The sequence below is a fragment of the Schistocerca piceifrons genome, chromosome 6 (genome assembly GCF_021461385.2).
Source record: "Schistocerca piceifrons isolate TAMUIC-IGC-003096 chromosome 6, iqSchPice1.1, whole genome shotgun sequence".
NCBI classification, from domain to species: domain Eukaryota; kingdom Metazoa; phylum Arthropoda; class Insecta; order Orthoptera; family Acrididae; genus Schistocerca; species Schistocerca piceifrons.
The window spans coordinates 121,768,708-121,789,358 of NC_060143.1; positions in this window are offsets into that span (position 1 = coordinate 121,768,708).

A 20,651-nucleotide genomic window follows, 5' to 3' on the forward strand; every position below is an offset into this window, starting at 1 on the left:
TAATATTAATTATCAACTGCTATGGCGCCTTGCTAGGTCGTAGCAAATGACGTAGCTGAAAGCTATGCTAACTATCGTCTCGGCATATGAGAACGTATTTGTCAGTGTAGCGTCGCTAGCAAAGTCGGATGTACAACTGGGGCGAGTGCCAGTACGTCTCTCTAGACCTGCCGTGTGGTGGCGCTCGGTATGCTATCACTGACAGTGGCGACACGCGGGTCCGACATATACTAATGGACCGCGGCCGATTTAAAGGCTATCACCTAGCAAGTGTGGTGTCTGGCGGTGACACCACATAGGCAGTAAAATAACCAATGACGGACGGAGCAAGGAGGACATCAAAAGCAGACTCGCTATGGCAAAAAAGGCATTTCTGGCCAAGAGAAGTCTACTAATATCAAATACCGGCCTTAATTTGAGGAAGAAATTTCTGAGGATGTACGTCTGGAGTACAGCATTGTATGGTAGTGAAACATGGACTGTGGGAAAACCGGAACAGAAGAGTATCGATGCATTTGAGATGTGGTGCTATAGACGAATGTTGAAAATTAGGTGGACTGATAAGGTAAGGAATGAGGAGGTTCTACGCAGAATCGGAGAGGAAAGGAATATGTGGAAAACACTGATAAGGAGAAGGGACAGGATGATAGGACATCTGGTAAGACATGAGGGGATGATTTCCATGGTACTAGAGGGAGCTGTAGAGGACAAAAACTGTAGAGGAAGACAGAGATTGGAATACGTCAAGAAAATAATTGAAGACGTAGGTTGCAAGTGCTACTCTGAGATGAAGAGGTTAGCAGAGGAAAGGAATTTGTGGCGGGCCGCATCAAACCAGTCAGTAGACGATGACAAAAAAAAAAAAAAAATTACGATAAACATTTCTCTCTACGTAACTGGAAATAAGCAAAATATTTTTGCATTCGGAGGAGAAAGTTGGTGACTGAAATTAGTGAACATATTTCACCGCTTTGTTTTAGTGCTTGCCACCCCAAGCCGCGTATCACGTCCTTGACACACTCTCCCCTGTTTCGCGGTAATACGAAACTAGTTGCCCTTCTTTGAACTTTTTCGGTGCCCTGCGTCAGTCCTACCTGGTCAGTATCCCATATCGATCAGCTGTACTATGAACGGACAAGGATAGTGTAAACTGTTTTCTAGTAGATTTCTTCCATCTTCTGAGGTAGTCTTCTGCCAATAAAACGTAGTGTTTGGTTCAGCTTCCCCACAACATTTTCTTTATGACGGTTCCAAGTCTTAGGTTTTCAGCTGAGTCAGCAACCTCTAATTTTGTATTATTTACCACGTAACCGTAATTTAATGGATACTTATCACTCCTGCACCAACAGCGAGGACAAGATTAGACTAATTTCTGATTACAGAAAGGATTTTAAGCTGGTTTTCTTCATGAGCAAGTGGACCGGTAAGAAGCGATAATAACTGGTACAATGGGACTTTCCAATGTCATGCACTTCATAGTGGTTTGCAGAGTGTACGTGTAGATGTAGAAGTATGACTTATTTTAACTACTTGAACATCTACATCTACATCAACATAGATACTCCGCAAGACACGGTACGGTGTGTGGCGGAAGGTATTCTGTACCAGTACAAGTCATTTCCTTTCCTATTCCACCCGCAAATAGAGCGAGGGAGAAACGACTGAGCTCTAATTTCTCGTATCTTATCTTCGTGGTCCAAGGCGCAATGTGTGTTGGCAGCAGTAGAATCGTTCTGTAGCCAGTACAGCGTTATATTTTTTCCCACGTAGCTGTGGGCCTCCATTCGACAACGACCCATACTGCCTTTCACAAATTGTTAAGTTTGTAATACTCAGTGTTCTGAGTATTGCATATATTTCAGTTATTTATTAACGTATGCAGTATTCACTTTCAACATGTCATAAATTTTAAATCTGGTATTTTAGTCTTATTTTGTTCCAGAACAGTAAATTTACCACTAATATAAAGTTTTCGTTCGTAAAATACACTCCTGGGACAAATTAGGCACCCATTTAAAGATTTCCAATTCACTCAAGGTTAATTTTCGCAACAGTTCATACGAAGTACATGAAATAATTACATTTACAGATCGATAGCACAAGTGTTTCTGAGGTACCAGGTATAGACCCATGCTGCAACACCCATATTTGTACATGGTGTAGCCTGCAAGGGCGGCAATGTAGGCTTCGACTTTGGCATGGAGTCGATCGTACAGATGATGAATTTTGGCCTGGGATACTTTACGCCACACCTGCTCGACCTGTTCACCTAATTCTGTAGGAGTTGTAGGTTGACGAGTCACACAAGTCACTTCTCGTCCCATCATATCCCAGGAGACCGCTCTGGCCAGGGAAGTTGCTGCACATATTGCAGAGCACGTTGAAGTTCACAGGTAGTGTGCGAGCGAGCGTAATCCTGTTGGAACAGCACATCACCTTTCTGTTTCAAGGAAGACGCAAGAACGGCTCTAACGACATTATGCACGCAGCAAGCGCTGGTTAGCATTCCCTCCAGAAAGACCAAAGTGAACGAGAGTTGCAGCTTCTCGTGCCCCAGACTATAGCGCCTGTGGCAGGGGTAGTGTGTCTTGAACGAGTGCACTCTACGAGATAGCGCTCAAACGACCACCAGTTGCGTGCAGGCAGGACCTGCTGTCATCGCTAAAGACCACGGCGCACCATACCATCTTCCAAGTGATCCTCTGACGTCACCAGTCGAGCTGTGCTCGTCAGCGCTGTGGCGTGAGGGGAAGATGGGCTAGAGGTGTGCGTGCCCGTAGTCCCATTGCCAATAACCTGTTCGCAACAGTTCGTGTTGATACATCTGGGCTCACAAACCCTCTTATCTGTGCTGTGGTAGCTGTACGATCTGCCACTGCTGTCCTTACAATAAGGCGGTCCTGGCGGGCGTCTGCGCTGCGTGGACGTCCAGAACCTCATCTGTGGGTGTGAGAATGATAACGTGACCACTGATACTAGCATAGTTGGTCAACTGACGCAGCACTTCCAACCTGTGTGTCGACCTTAGGAAATACGATTGCGTCTCTGTAGCATGGCTGAATTGCGTGCTTCACACGTTTGCACCACACTGAGCCTTGTGGCTGTGAGCATTCCCTATTAAAGGGTAGACACAAGTAGCATTCTGGTAGCTGTGCTACTACACTATCTGTGTTTGGACAACATTGAAACCTTTATCTGTAAATCTACTATCCACCAGGTGGCATGTGGCGCCATCAGATCAAAATCGACGTCGTCTTTCGAGGTGTATTAATTTTCTTCGGCAGTGTACAAGCTCAGCACTGAGAAGATTACAATATTCGTCGATGAAACAACTGTCTTTCTTCATGTTATGTACGTTATCTCGAAAAAATTATAAAAATGTGCGTGTGCGCATCGTACATTTTTTCATATCAACACCTGGGTAAAATCGTACAAGTGTTTCATATTAATATGCAATTCAATTATCAGGCTCTTTAATAAAATGGTTAAACAAAGTAGTATAAGCATTGCAGAATATACATGTGACTACTTTGGACAGTAGCTCGTCGTTATTTGCCCGATGGCCCATCTACGTAACCGATATGCGCCCTTTTTTTCATTTTCTTTTCGACGCTGCCGTAGCTCTGGCGTTTGCTGGGCACTGTACTAATTAGTCTTTATGGTTTTCTTTTCGGCGCGACCTTGCGTTCTATACTGTTCCCAGCATATTTAATATGCCTTTCATTATTTTGTGATTTTCAGTTTAATCCCGATTTGCACTTATATTCTGGAGAACGTTTGTATTTTCGTCCTTTGAAATCTAGTAGTCCTCCACAAGCTCTTCACAGTGATATCCGAATCAATGTCCCAGCTAACCGCGTTTCCGCATTACACCAGTTTGTAACTTTACACGGAGATAATTCGTAATCAACAAGGGCAATCGCGTAAACTGGTACCATCACGTCACGGGCCAAAAAATACTGCGCGAAGAAACACGTACAGACACCCATTTTGGGTTCGTCCATAGTTTACGCATCATTAGTCTCCTAGTTATTAGCGATTCAAATCCGTCGGTGTTTTGTCATGCAAGGAAGTTCGACTGACGTTCGAGTAGAAGTTTTCACTCTAAAAATATCTATATTGATAAACTTCTGCTCCGGTCAATGGTTGCAGTTCGCCTATCTGATAGTTTCCAGGAGCAACAAAATACGGTTTTCAGGATCTATGGCTATAAAGAAGAGTGCAACAAACAAGCACCAAAGTTTTTGGACACGAAATATGGAAAAATAAAAAGGGTTCCTCAGTTTAAATACTTGGGGGAAGTCATACAAGGAAACGGTCTGGAAAAAACTGCAAACGAAGATCGCTGTCAAAATTGGCAACTGCATTCAGGTTAACATAAAATATTTATAATGAAGAAACACTTTCTAAATTCAGTAAACTTAGGCATTACAGCACTGTAATCAAACCTGAATGTCTTTATGAAGCAGAAACTTTAATTTTTAATAGAAAGAAGGTTATTGAAGAAATTCAAAGGAAAGAAAAATTATTGGGAAAATATTAAGCCCCAGAATTGCTGATGGAGAATTTTACAGGCTGAGAAGTAATGAGGAAACAGAAGAATACACAGACATACATGGTGACATGAAAAAACGAGGATTGAAATTTTATGGGCACATTAAAAGAATGTCACCCACTAGATAAACAAAAAAAAAATAGTAGAGTTCTACGAAAACAGAAGTTAGGTCAAAACTGAGCCAATTAAATGGATCCCTGCGATTATCGAAAATCTTAAAGTAGCCGGTATAACACAGGCAGACTTTACAGATAGAAGAACATTCAGGCAATTGCTTGGAAAGTAGGTCAGAGGGAAATGAGAAAACAGAGTGGAACACCGTGGTCTGATGAAAGAAAGAGACTTCATTCTGAAAGGATGAAACAAATTTGGACACAAAGGAAGGCCAACCATCAAAAGTGGCATTGATGGATTGTATCTCGCGTGGTCGTATTGGGGCCATACGTGAATAATAACAATAAAGAAAAGTGTCAGTTTGTTTGTTTGTAATTCATGCAAATCTACAGTTTCATTCCGATCGTTATGAAATTTTGAACTCTTTACCTTCAATAGAAGAGGAAGATCACTGTCAACATTAGATCTCGTAATCTAACTTGTAACAAATATGTATGTGCTGACAGGCTTGTAAGTAGGGCAACCACAGCTATGATTAGTTCTCTGGGGTATTCATTAACCGCTGTATTAACCGCTGTATTAGTCCTTTATTATAGAATTTCTACCAGGTTCCGTGACACTAAATGCCTCATCGTCATGTAATTAAAACATTAGAGCTGAAAAGCACGGAAATTTGTACCTAGCATTCGTTGTCCGTCAGAGCAAAACGCCGCTAAAAGGCGAAGTGCATAGAAAAAATCATGAGAATTCCAATATGGTCACTTTACTACTGTCAGTATGTCGCAGCACGTGATCGCGGCCTCTTCGAATTGAAGCGACTGCAGTTTCCCATCCGACTTGCTTTTGTCATGCTTATCAACAAGGCGCAGGGTCAATCACTCTGTGCGGCGGATATTCAACATCCCGGGCAGCACCGGGCACCGGAGCTAGTTTCATGTAAATAATGACTGAATTTAAAAATTTAAAATGTTGTCACAACCTACTCATTACGAGCTACACTCAAGAGCCAAAGAAACTGATACACCTGCCTAATATCGTGCAGAGCCCCCGCGCGCACGCAGAAGTACCGCAACACGGCGTGGCATGGACTCGACTAATGTCTGAAGTAGTCGTGGATGGAACTGACACCATGAATCCTGCAGGGCTTCCCATAAATCCGTAAGAGTACGAGGGGGTGGAGATCACTTCTGAACAGCAAGTTGCAAGCTATCCCAGATATGCTCAATAATGTCCATGTCTGGGGAGTTTGGTGGCCAGCGTGAGTCTTTAAACTCAAAACAGTGTTCCTGGGGCCATTCTGTAGCAATTCTGGACATGTGGGATATCATATTGTCCTGCTGGAATTTCCTAAGTCCATCGGAATGCGCAACGGACATCAATGGATAGAGGTGATCAGACAGGATACTTATGTATGTGTCACCTGTTAGAGCGTACCTAGCCGTATCAGGGGTCCCATGGATTCATGGGGTTGTCTCCATACCCATAGACGTCCGTCCGTTCTATACAATTTGAAACGAGACTCGTCCGACCAGGTAACACGTTTCCAGTCATCAACAGTCCAATGTCGGTGTTGACGGGACCAGGCGAGGCATAAAACTTTGTGTCGTGCAGTCATCAAGGGCAAACGAGTGGGTCTTCGGCTCTGAAAGCGCATATTGAGAATGTTTCGTTGAATGGTTCACACACTGACACTTATTGATGGGCCGGAATTGAAATAATCTGCAGCGATTTGAAGGGTTGCACTTCTATCACGTTGAACAGTTCTCTTCAGTCATTTTTGCAGGATCTTTTTCCGGCCGCAGCGATGACGGAGGTTTGATGTTTTACCGGATTCCTGATATTCACGGTACAGTCAGGTAGCTCATCAACCGATATCTTGCTGTTGTTGCGATTGACGAGACCAGAAGTATGGAAAGGTGGACTCATTATTGAACAGGACGTGTGCCAACAAATTTTCACTGTTTATTTTTGTTATGGTTCAAGATGATGGAGTAGCTGAATGTGATAATCCTTTCTTTTCTACATGAAGCGTAAGGTTTACACCACAGTGGACTTTGGAACGCCATTACCCGCCTGAGACGACGTGTCGACACTTTTGGACTGTGCTTGGTAGCCTGCCAAGTGGTCTTCCCAGTTTCCCGCGACGTCTACTGTCGTCCAGAACGCTTCTCGACACAAAAATTCCCATTTAGCTGGAACTCGTTCGCCATACCTCTAATGGTTCGTCGCGTTAGGGCTTCTGTACGGTAATGTCGGCAAACCTCAGTAAAGGGCGGACTCTAACTTATGATACTTATTCGCTGTTCTGTGGTCAACATCTTTCTGACTGCATGCAATAAAGAAACAAAAATCAGCGTTCTCCCAGAAATGGTTAGGGACTTTTTGGTCACCCTGTATTTTTACGTGTAGAACTTTAGAAAATATAGATCTTTGAAAACGATTGGATGGTTATAGGTTGACTCTTAAAGAGAAGATAACAGCAACCAAGACAGGTTCATCTCCAGACGGCCAGTTCACATTTTACATTAGTTTTCGTCTTTTGTTTCCCCAACTGACGAAATTTCTTTGGGGTGGTGGTGCCGATGAAAAATCCGCGTCACTATGTTCCAGTGCAGATTGCTTATGATTTCGTCAGTTGCGGAAAGAAAAGGCGAAAACTACTGTAAAACGTGAACTAGCCGTCTGAAGATGAACCCGTTGGTTCAAAACCGGTAACGGGGCTATTTATGTAAATAAATAGCATTGTAAGAAGTGGCTGTTGCTGTTATGTTCTATGTAAGAGTCAACCTTTATTATCTTGATAGCCACGGTCTCAAAATGTCAGTTTTTGACAAAATAGGATTGAATCACATATAGTAGCCCTATAGGTCTTTATTTGTATTTTTCTGCTACCAGTCATATTCCTTTTTTTTCTGTTTACTAGCTGTACTCGGCCACGTTTTGCTTTGACTCTGTCTGCTTAAATGGGAAAAATGGACAAGAGAAAGCTCACGTTACTAAGATGTATGGGAATTAGATACACGTCCTAATCTTCTTCTCTCTCTCTATTGTCTCTGTCCGTCTCTGTCACCCTCTTTCTTTGTCCATCTCCTTCCGCTTTCACTCTATCTCACTCTCTCTCACTCTGTCCACCATCTCCCCCCCCCCTCTCTCTCTCTCTCTCACTTCATCTCCTCCTGTCCCCTCTCTCTATCCATCTCGTTCTCCCCATTTCCTACGTCTATTTACTCCCACCTCTCTGTCCATCTCCTCTACCCCTCTCTCTTACCTTGAGCCTTATTTATTGTTATTGCAATTTCAAGCTCTGTAATAATATTCTAATCACAAACCAATAAGCCATAAATACAACATTCCTCTTTGCTAAACGTTTCACTATTGTATATTTTATATATATATATGCTTACGTCTACATGTATCTAAAGGTTTATTACAGTAACATGTAAAAATTTTAACTAAATCAGAAAGATTCATTTTGAGGCTTTTGGTAACGATGTTTTCCCTTTACATGTTACTCATATACACACTTTATGATCAAAAATATCCGGACACCTGACTGAAAATGACTTACAAGTTCGTGGTGCCCTCCATAGGTAATGCTGGAATTCAATATGGTGTTGGCCCACCTTTAGCATTGATGACAGCTTCCACTCTCGCAGGCATACGTTCAATCAAGTGCTAGAAGGTTTCTTGGGGAGTGGCATTCAATTCTTCACGGAGTGCTGCACTGCGAAGAGGTATCGATGTCGGTCGGTGAGGTCTGGCACGAAGTCGGCGTTTCAAAACATCTCAAATGTGTTCTGTAGGATTCAGGTGAGGACTCTGTGCAGGCCAGTCCATTACAGGGATGTTACTGTCGTGTAACCACTCAGCCACAGGCCGTGCATTATGAAAAGATGCTCTATCGTGTTGAAACATGCAATCGCTCACCCGAATTGCTCTTCAACAATGAGAGGCAAGAAGGTGCTTAAAACATCAATGTTGGCCTGTTCTGTGGTAGTATCACGCAAAACAGCAAGGGGTGCATGCCCCTCCATGAGAAACACGACCACAACATAACAGCACCGCCTCCGAATTTTACTGTCGGCACTACATTCGCTAGCAGATGACGTTCACCGGGCATTCCAGGATACCCACACCCTACCATCAGATAGCTACATTGTGTTCCGTGATTCGTCACTCCACACAACGTTTATCCACTGTTCAGTCGTCCAAAGTTTACGCTCCTTACACCAAGCGAAATGTCGTTTGGCATTTACTGGCGTGATGTGTGACTTACGAGCAGCCGCTCGACCATGAAATCCAAGCTTTCTCACCTCCCGGCTTAACTGTCATAGTACTTGCAGTAGATCCTGATGTAGTTTGGAATTCCTGTGTGATGGTCTGAATAGATGCCTTCCTATTACACATTACGACCCTCTTCACTTTCGGCGGTCTCTGTCAGTCAACAGACGAGATCGGTCTGTACGCTTTTGTGTTGTACGTGCCCCTTCATGTTTCCACTTCACTGTCACATCGGAAAGAGTAGACCTAGGGATGTTTAGGGGTGTGGAAATCTCGCGTGCAGACTTATGACACAAGTGACACCCAGTCACCTGACCACGTTCGAAGTCCGTGAATTCCGCTGAGCGCCCCAGTGTGCTCTCTCACGATGTCTAATGACTACCGAGCTCGCTGATATGGAGTACCTGGCAGTAGGTGGCAGCACAATGTACCTAACATGAAAAACCTATGTTTTGGGGAGTGTCCGCATACTTTTGATCACAGAGTGCAACTGTACATTATATGTATTAAAAGTAAACATATGTTAAAGAGTTAGGTACCTAAATAACATGTGTGTATTAGAAGCCAACGTTGCGTTAAAATTTGAAAGTAGTCGGTCAAGAAATTTCTCAGATTAACGACTTTGAAGAAAACAATATTTACATTTTTGTAACGTTTCCCCTTTTATGAGATAGATATTACTTATATACCAGATGGCGTTCCAGTAGGTATATAAAATCACTTGAGTATTCGAATGCAACGTTGTGTCACAAAGCAATCAATGTAGAATTTTCAGAGATTTGAGATTTTGAAGAACCGAACATCTTCGTTTGCACTTACATAAAAAATGTTTTTGTTCCTAATAATACATCTTCGAAAATTTTTGACTGAACGCTTTGCAATTTTGGGAACATGTTGCACTGGAATGCGAGTGTTTTTTATACCTATTTTAAATACATGTAATATGTAATTTTTTATACATTTAATAATAGGGAAACATTGTTACAATAAAATCTCAAAAAGTTATATATATATACCTAAAACACCCCTGTATTAGAATGCAACGTTGTGTCAAAATTTCAAAGCAATCGCTCAAGAACTTTCAGAGATACACTATTTTTAACAAACATTTACTTTTTATTAATATAGATAGATAATACTGATATTGATTTAACACAGTGCAATGCGTTTCCAGCATGTTTTCCTTATCATCAGCCGTTGGTGCATATGGATATTAATTAAAAGTAAAATTTCTTCATCTAAATTAATCTAGAAGTTTTGTTCACGTGTTCTGTTGCTGGATTTACTTGGGTATTTGTGTGGCCGAAAATCGATGTCCAGTGTTCTCTTCTGCTGATGTAGAACTGCATCTCGTTTCCTGATTGACACCACAGCCTATGCAGAACGCATAAAGTTTTGCGTTAGTTGTTATGGCATCAGAATTGTGTGATACTCTGTTTATATTGTTTTTCGTCGTACTTTCACTGCACAAACGGTTGTTCGTAAATGGAAACAGTACATCTCAAAAACAGCATGGCAGTCTTGCAGCGTGTCGATGAGCATTGATGAATGAAAAATTCCATTTCTTTCATGATGCCCAATCTTTTACCTTTTTCGATTTCTTGCAAAATTTCCAAGTTGACTTCGATTTTCAAAGGATGACCTGTATCATCAATGTGTGTAGCAACTGCTGATTACTTACATTTCTCTAGTCTTTAGTAACCTATGGGTTCTTTAGATCGAGTTCTTAAATTTCTGCCTGCCTGGTCTGTATAATATTTGTTCCATTGGATGCAGGTAATTTTGTGAATGCCAGATAAGTCTGGCGGTTTTGTATTGTGAATAAGCCTCCTATTTAGGACACGGGTGCTGCCGAAGCTGATTTTTAGATATGTGTTTTTTAATAAACGAGCTAATTTGTCAGATATTATACCAAGATATGGCAATTTTACGTATTTCATTGCTCGGATGCTGTCAGTTGTGAGTGTTGTTTGTTGTTGTTCGTTCAGCTTGTTTTTTAATCTGTTGCGACTTTTGTGACTTTATGTTAACGAGTGAAGGTTCATATTCATTGTTTATTTCAATATGTTTTATGGTTTCTATTTGTCGTTGGAGACCTGTACACTGAAGTGGTAATTTGAGGGTTCTGTAAGGCATTGATCTACAAGAGTGTACTGAAACGTAATGCCTCTGTATTTTTATGTGAAAATTCTTGAAGCTTTTTAGATAAAACAAATGCTATTAACATTCTAGATTTTTATTTTATGTCTCCATATTTGCAACCCTCTGTCACCAGAGGGCTCCGAATTGTGGCGTGTAACATGGCGGTGTGTAATGTAACTATGCCAGTGATTGAGAAACATCGTGCTGTAATCGAGTTTCGATTTCGAAGAATTCGTTCAAACATGAATCATCCTCTCCTTCAATATCACAACGCCAGACCACACACGAGCGCTGCGACATCTGCAACAATCCGACGCCTTTGGTTCACTGTCATCGATCTTTCTAAATGCATATTTGATTTTCAACTGTTTGCAAAACTTAAAGAGCACCTTCAAGGACTTCACTTTGAAAGTGATGAAGCGGTGCAAGCAGAGGTGAGATGGTGGCTGCATCACCGAAGTGGAAAATTCAGATAATAAGGATATCAACAAATTGGTCTCTCGCTGGGACCATTGTGTTCGTTTTCAGCATGGCTACATTGAGAAATTAATGCGTATACATAAATGACAAAGATGTAGGATGTTAAAAGTGTTTGTTTTATTTAAAAAACGTTAAGGTAGGAACGTTCATGAAAAACACACACTACATAATAGATACAATACATTCACAATTTTGAAGATACAGCAATGAAATTTTTACCACACTTCACATGAAATTAACAGATTCACTGTTAAGTTCGTTGGACTACACATATTTAATTTCCTTTACGGGATTTAAAAATTTTATTTTCAAAAAATAATATATGTACGTTTTTCTCAGAATAATTTCAAGAGATTTCTATATAATGCATTCTGTCTAATCTCTTTGCATATAGTAAACTTCTCTCCTCTGGTTTTTTGAATGTGTCCAATAGGAAAATTTTAATAATTTTTCAGTTATAATTCTTTAAGTATAATATTAAATTCACGCAAAATTCCACGCACTTAGCCGTGTATCTCAGCTTACACTCAGAATTCCAGAATTTACTCTTGAAACATCATTTATTGGGTTTATAGAAATAAGTGTACGAAATTTCATAATTTTAGCCTTCATAGATTCAGAGAAAAAGGTACATATACTTTTAAAAACATAATTTTCGGCAGGCCGAACCGCACAATAGCCCTGAAAGAGTGGATCGGTGTGGTGCGGCGGAGGGGTGAAGTGGACTGCGGTAGTCGTCGTGGGGTTGTGGACCACTGCGGCTGCGGCGGGGATGGAGCCTCTCCGTCGTTTCCTAGCCCCCCGGTTAACGTGCAATACAATACAGTACAACATCCAGTGAATTCTGAGAGCCGCGCCGTCGTGGTTGTGTGGTCGCGCTGATGGACTATAAAGCGAGAGATCCGGCTTCAGACCACGCTCATGTTCTTTTCTTTTCACAAAATTATGAACTTCCTATCCGGGTACTGACATATCTGTTCTTATTCTGCAGTCTTGGCAGTTGTCATACTACACACTGATTACACAATAACAGTCATGTGCTAAGAATTTAGTACCGCCGCAAATAAATGTGATGAATAGCGAGAGCAGGTGATTTGGCAATTAGACCTCTAACAGAAATTAAAACAACAAATAAACTGGAGTGAACTGTGTTACAACAAAGAAATTCAAGAGTCAAAACTTTCTGAACGGAAGGCAGGAATCATAACACGTGGTACTTGTGTAGAACAAATAGGATATACACTGAAGTGACAAAGAAACTGGTAAAGGCATGTGTATTCAAATACAGAGATATATAAACAGGCAAAATACGGCGCTGTGGTCGGCGAGGCCCATATAAGGTAACAAGTGTCTGGAGCAGTTGTTAGATCGGTTACTGCTGCTACGACGGCAGGTTATCAATATTTACGTGAGCTTGAACGTGGTGATACAGTCGGTGCACGAGCGATGGGACTCAGCATCTCCGAGGTAGCGACGAAGTGGGGATTTCACAATTGTGCCGTGAATATCAGGAATCCGGCAAAACATCAGATCTCCGACGTCACTGCGGATGGAAAAAGATCCTGCAAGAAAAGGACCAACGACGACTGAAGAGCATCGTTCAACTTGATAGAAGTACAAACCTTCAGCATAATGCTGCAGATTTCAAAGGCGGGCCATCAACAAGTGTCAGTGTGCGAACCATTCAGCGAAACATCATCGATATTGGCTTTCGGATACGAAGGCCCACTCCTGTACCCTTGATGACTGCACGACACAAAGCTTTACCCCTCGCCTGGGACCTTCAACACCGCCATTGGACTGTTGATGGCTGGAAACATGTTGCCTCGTCGGGCGAGTCTCGTTTCAAATTGCATCGAGTGGATGGACATGTACGGGTATGGAGATAACCTCGTGACTCCATGGATCGCCGCGCGGAGTGACCGCGCGGCTAGAGGCGCCATGTCAGGGATTGCGCGGCCCCTCCCGTTGGAGGTTCTTGTCCTCCCTCGGGCATGGGTGTTTGTTGTTCTTAGCGTAAGTTAACTTAACTTAGTTTAAGTAGTGTGTAAGTCTAGGGACTGATATCCGCAGCAGTTTGGTCCCTAAGGAATTCACACGCATTTGAACACATTTGAACAATCCATGGATCTTGCATGTCAATAGAGGACTGTGCAAGCTGGTGGAATTCCGTAATGGTGTGGGGTATGTGCAGTTGGAGTGATATGGGATCCCTGATACGTCTAGATAAGACTCTGACAGGTGACACGTACATAAGCATCCGGCCTGATCGCCTGCATCCATTCATGGCAATTGTGCATTCCGACGGACTTGGACAATTCGAGCAGAACAATGCGATATCCCACATGTCCAGAATTGCAACAGGGTGGCTCCAGCAACATTCTTCTGAGTTTAAACACTTCCACTGGCAACCAAACTCCTAAGACATGAACATTATTGAGCATATCTGGGAAGCCTTACAACGTGCTGTTCAGAAGAGATCTCCACCCTCTCGTACTCTTACAGATTTATGACAGCGCTGCAGGATTCATGGTGTCATTTCCCTCTAGCACTACTTCAGAATTTAGTCGAGTCTATACCACGCCTTGTTGCTAGACTTCTGAGTGGTCTCGGGGGCCATACAAAATATTAAGCAGGTGTACCAGTTTCTTTGGCTATTCAGTGTAGAATAAGAGTCATGTAGTAAGAATACAGTACCATCGACAGTAAATGTGATAAATAGTGACAGAAGGTGAGATAGCGAATAGACCTCTCACAGAAATGAAAACAAAAATTAACGGGTGTGAACCGTGTTACAACAAAGGAAATCAAGAGTAAAAACTTTAAAAATGGAACGCAGGAAGCATAACATGTGGTACTTGTGTATAACAAATGTTGTTGTTGTTGTTGCTGTTGTGGTCTTCAGTCCTGAGACTGGTTTGATTCAGCTCTCCATCCTACTCTATCCTGTGCAAGCTTCTTCATCTCCTAGTACCTACTGCAACCTACATCCTTCTGAATCTGCTTAGTGTATTCATCCCTTGGTCTCCCTCTACGATTTTTACCCTCCACACTGCCCTCCAATACCAAATAGGTGATCCCTTGATGCCTCAGAACATGTCCTGCCAACCGATCCCTTCTTCAATTTGTGCCACAAACTCCTCTTCTCCCCAATTCTATTCAATACCTCCTCATTAGTTACGTGATCTACCCATCTAATCTTCAGCATTCTTCTGTAACACCACATTCTCTCCTTGTCCAAACTCTTTATCGTGCACGTTTTACTTCCATACTTGGGTACACTCCATACAAATACTTTCAGAAACGACTTCCTGACACTTAAATCTATACTCGATGTTAACAAATTTCTCTTCATCAGAAACGCTTTCCTTGCCATTGCCAGTCTACATTTTACATCCTCTCTACTTCGAACTTCGTCTGTTATTTTGGTCCACAAATAGTAAACCTCATTTATTACTTTAAGTGTCTCATTTCCTAATCTAATTCCCTCAGCGTCGCCCGACTTAATTCGACTACATTCCATTATCCTCGTTTTGCTTTTGTTGATGTTTACCTTATATCCTTCTTTCAAGACACTGTCCGTTCCATTCAACTGCTCTTACAAGTCTTTTGTTGTCTCTGACAGAATTACAATGTCATCTGCGAACCTCAAAATTTTTATTTCTTCTCCAGGGATTTTAATATCTACTCCGAATTTTTCCTTTGTTTTCTTTACTGCTTGTTCAATATACAGATTGAATAACATCGGGGAGAGGCTAAAACCCTGTCTCACTGCTTCCCTTTCATGTCCCTCGACTCTTTTAACTGCCATCCGGTTTCTGTACAAATTGTAAATAGCCTTTCGCTCCCTGTATTTTACCCCTGCCACCTTCAGAATTTGAAAGAGAGTATTCCAGCCAACATTGTCAAAAGCTTTCTCTAAGTCTACAAATGCTAGAAAAGTAGGTTTGCCTTTCCTTAATCTAGCTTCTAAGATAAGTCGTAGGGTCAGTATTGCCTCACGTGTTCTAATGTTACTACGGAAATCTAACTGACCTTCCCCGAGGTCAGCTACTACCAGTTTTTCCATTCGTCTGTAACGGATTCGCGTTAGTATTTTGCAGCTGTGACTTATTAAACTGATAGTTCGGTAATTTTCACATCTGTCAACACCTGCTTTCTATGGGATTTGAATTATTATATTCTTATGGAAGTCTGAGGGAATTTTGCCTGTCTCATACATCTTGCACGCCAGATGGTAGAGTTTTGTCAGGACTGGCTCTCCCAAGGCTGTCAGTAGTTCTAATGGAATGTTGTCTACTCCCGGGGCCATGTTTCGACTCAGGTCTTTCAGTGCTCTGTCAAACTCTTCACGCAGTATCATATCTCCCGTTTTATCTTCATCTACATCTTATTCCATTTCGATAATATTGTCCTCAAGTACATCGCCCTTGCGTAGACCCTGTATAACAAATGGGACATATTATTCTCTGGAAGCCACTTCCTTAAGTCCTCGCTGTTGCAAACAGCACGATAGAGACACAGATTTGGGTACAGGGAATAGATAGGTCAATGACCGGATGGAGAGTTCACAATTTTGTGAAAAATAAAAGGAGGGGCACGAGGGAGGACGAAACACGGATCTTCCCCACCGCATTCCAAACTATGACCACGGAAGCACGACGCCATTGCTGCGAACATGCACTCGATGTTGCAGAGCTTGAACTCGGACTGTTCAGTGTTTCTATTTTGGTTCATTTTTCGTAGATCTGTACACCTTCTTCATGTTTTCGTGCTCGATCTGTGTTCAGTTTTTGACGGACTATTCACTGGGCCGTATCACCACTACATCTGAGGTGGGTGGGGAGTTCCCTTGTGAGAACTTCCACCGGCCCTGCCTTCTCCAGTCCTCCCTCGGCGCCAGAGCAGGCGGAATGCCTCGAGGCCGCTCCGCCCATTAAGCGCGCGGCCGCCTCCCGCGGCAGTGTTGTGTCGCCAGAAAGCCGCAGGGGCGAAGCTGGGGGCGGCGTCGGCGGCCCGGGCGGCGCTGCAGCCCGCCTAGGCGCGCCTCGCCTAGCCTAGGCCAGAGCCAGCCTGCGCTAGGCGGGACTAGGCCGGCCAGGGCGAGGCCACGCCGGGTGACCCAGTTCGCAGCCGGCGCCGTTCGATACCTGCCCCAGCCGGCCGCCGCTCCAGACCAGCGCACCACCACCACCACCACAGACATGGCCACCAACACCAGCACCAGAGGCGCACACGGACGTCGCGACGGCCGCCCGCCGGCCCAGAGCAATTAGCGTCCAATCCCCTACAAGAGCCACAATTTCCCGGCCTCGCTACGCGCGTGTATCCACGTACGTGCGCGCCAGCAAGAGCCGACAAGTACGAGAACTACCGCACGGTCAGCTTAACGGCTCATGCATCCGAGTTGCTGACAAGGATAATGTACAATTGAACGGTTAAGGGAATTCAGTATCTCTTAGATGGTGATCTGTTTGGCTTTAGAGAACTTAAAGGCACCAGAGAGGCAGTTCTCACGTTGCAGTTGATAACGCAACTTTCATGGGATTTGTCGACCTAAGAAAAGTAGGAGTAAGTTCTACGGAAATAAGCGTAATATACAGTATGTTTTTTTTTTATTCTCTTCTGTTCTGGTTTTCCCATAGTCCGTGTTTCACCACCATACAATGCTGTTCTCCAAACGTACATTCTCAGAAATTTCTCCCTCAAATTAAGGCAAATGTTTGATACTAGTAGACTTCTCTTGGTCAGGAATGCTCCTTCCACCAGTGCCAGTCCGATTTCCATGTTCTCCTTACACCGTCCGTCATTGATTAGCCGGCCGGAGTGGCCGTGCGGTTCTAGGCGCTACAGTCTGGAGCCAAGGCACCGCCGGAGTGGCCGTGCGGTTCTAGGCGCTACAGTCTGGAGCCGAGCGACCGCTACGGTCGCAGGTTCGAATCCTGCCTCGGGCATGGATGTGTGTGATGTCCTTGGGTTAGTTAGGTTTAATTAGTTCTAAGTTCTAGGTGACTGATGACCTCAGAAGTTAAGTCGCATAGTGCTCAGAGCCACTTGAACCGTTTGAGCCGTTTGAACCGTCCTAGGTTATTTTGCTACCTAGCTATCACAATTCCTTAACTTCATCTACTTCCTGATGTTCAGTTTCTCGCTATTCTCATTTCTGCTACTTCTCATTACTTTTGTTTTTGTTCGATATACACTCAATCCGTATTCTGTACTCATTAGATCGTTCATTCCATTCAGTAGATCATGTAACTCTTTTTCACTTTCGCTCAGGATAGCAATGTCATCAGCGAATCGTATCATTGATATCCTTTCACCTTGAATTTTAATTCCACTCCTGAACCTTTCCTTTATTTCCATCATTGTTCTCTCGATGTCCAGATTGAGTAGTAAGGGCGAAAGGCTACACCTGTGTCTTACGCCCTTTTTAATCCGAGTACTTCGTCCTTGGTCGTCCACTCTTATTATTCCGTCACGTCTCTTGCACATACTGTAAATTGCCTGTCCCTCCCTATAACGTAGCCATATTTTTCTCAGGATTTCGAACATCTCGCACCATTTTAAATTGTTGTTTTTTTCCAGGACGATAAATCCTATGGCCGTCTCTTCATTTTCCTTAAGTCTTGTTTCCATTGTCAACCTCAAAGTCAGAATTGCCTCTCTGGAGCCCTTACCTTTCCTAAAGCGAAACTGATCGTGATCTAACACATCTTCAATTTTCTTTTCCATTCTTCTGTATATTATCCTTGTCGGCCTCTTGGATACGTGAGGTGTTAAGGGGACCACACCGTGCCTATCTAATCCATGTTAATTTAGGCAAGTATTTGACCCATTTCTGAAAAAACTATTTGATGCAGGACCTTAATATTTTTACTGTATGTTACATGATGCTAATAGAGTCAACTGTACTAAAATCTACTTTATCCATTTTATAGTTTTTAAGAAGTACTTTTTAAAATTTATTAACAAAAAATATTAAGTTTTTTCTGCAGAAAATATTTTTGTTAACTTCCTAATGGGGGAATATTAATGAATGTAGTACCAGAGGTGGCTTTTATGTTATGCAGAGTCTCTGAAAATTTCATTCATTTATCTATGATCGTTTCTGATATAATGTGGCATATGTACTGTAAATGTTAGTTTGCGGGAAATTGACTTTAGAGAAAAAACTTTTGAAATTTGTTACTTACAGTTAATTAAAACTGTCCTGCTGCATATGATGGCTCTTCTTTGGCCTCTAGCAGGTCTTCCAGATTCTTTTTCACCTTCCTGGATGTTTGTCTTGGTTTCTTGGTCATATTAGATGCAGACCTGTCTGCATCGGCTATCCTCATTTTATCGCAATGCTGCAGCCCAGTGGTCATATTTCCACCAGGATCAATTCCCAGCTTTTCAGTACCCAACACTTTCCAGAATTACCACAATTGAATGTAATAACAGCATCATGAACTCCTAATTTCATTGTATGCATGCCTACAAATACAGTTTTAGGAAGTCAGTTCCAAGTTATGCTGTTGAAACATTCATTTGGGTTCTGTGTCTGCCCATGCAGACATTTCCTTAGAAGTTCAGGATGAGCCAAATCTCTGAAAATAGGTTCAATTGTTGTAATAACAGCTGCAGGAAGAGAATACTGGTGAGAATAAGATTCTCCAGTTGCCTGAGCCCTATTGTATTTGTACCATGAATTTTCTCCTGATGGACACAATCCATGACATGGTTTATCATCAGTAGAGGACTTATGGAAGAATACGGCCCAAACATCTCTCTTCATTGCCTCCAGATTTTCTTTATTTCTCCTAATTGCCTGCCCATAGTATACCTGCAAGTTTTCTATTTTAGTTTTAGTTAACCAGCCCTGTCTGACAACAGTTTTCCATCTTCTAGTTTTTTTCCCTGTCATATCAACAGTTAGTTTTCTCAGCCTTGTTCCCAAACGTTTTTGAATATGGCCTACACATTTTATTTTGATAATAATGGCATCTCCATATGGCTTAGAGTTCACCACATTGTTGTATGCCTTACTGTCACCATCACCCAAATATTTGGTGTGCCGTACATCTCTTGTTTCTATGGAGCAATGAAATATTTGTTGTACTCCGTGAACTTCCATACCACCACTTGTCCCTCTAAAATTTGTCACACAGTTGTGTTCTCTATGTTCATTGACTTTACAACATTTGCAATATTTAGACATTATCTCCACATCTAACACTTTACCGTTGCCTACACTCGTGGCAGTCACTACTCCATTCAGAGAAGTATGTCCTCTTTTCTGCAACTTCCATCAAGTGCAACTGCAATATCCGAACATCCATCATTTTCTTCCACTGCTTCCCTAGCAGCCAGTTTCATGCTTTCTTCACTGACCTCATATACAGCTTTCTCTAATATTGCAGTTTTTCAAATTTATTTCGTGGTTGATGTAAGTTCATCACTGAACTGAATGTTCTCCCTACAGCCATGCCCTTGTCAATGGATCGTAAGGCATAAACTAATCTAGTACTGATTTGATAAGGGCCACTTGCATCTGGTTTTGAAGAACTCATAAATGAAATCACACCTGAGCATTTAGCGCAAATTAAATTCAAAGCAGTTGCTGGGCCTTTTCTCCCACTGTCACTCTCACAAATTTTCACACTCTGTGACTCACCACACTGTCTACATGGTACAAATTTAGAAATTACATCTGATAATATTCTCATATTTATACTAATGTTACTGCACCCCTTGTCACTTACAGTAAATTCGTTGTAACTCTCTTGAAATGGTGAGAGCTTCTTTGATGATACACTTGTTGAAGAATTGCAATTAGAAACATCGTTGCCAGGTGACATAACCTCTTGTACAGAAAGCTTTCCAAACTTGTTTCCTCTAAATTGTCGTTTCTTGAAAATGCCTTTCGTTTCGTCATCTTCAATAAAAACAACAAAGCACACGGAAACAAGCACTGCAAACATAAGTATAACACTCACTCGCAATCACACTTGAACAAAATTAACCGCGTGTTTGAAAGCGTTTTGTTTACAAACAGCAGAAACAAAAGAATACTGACCGTTGCATTCCAAGGATA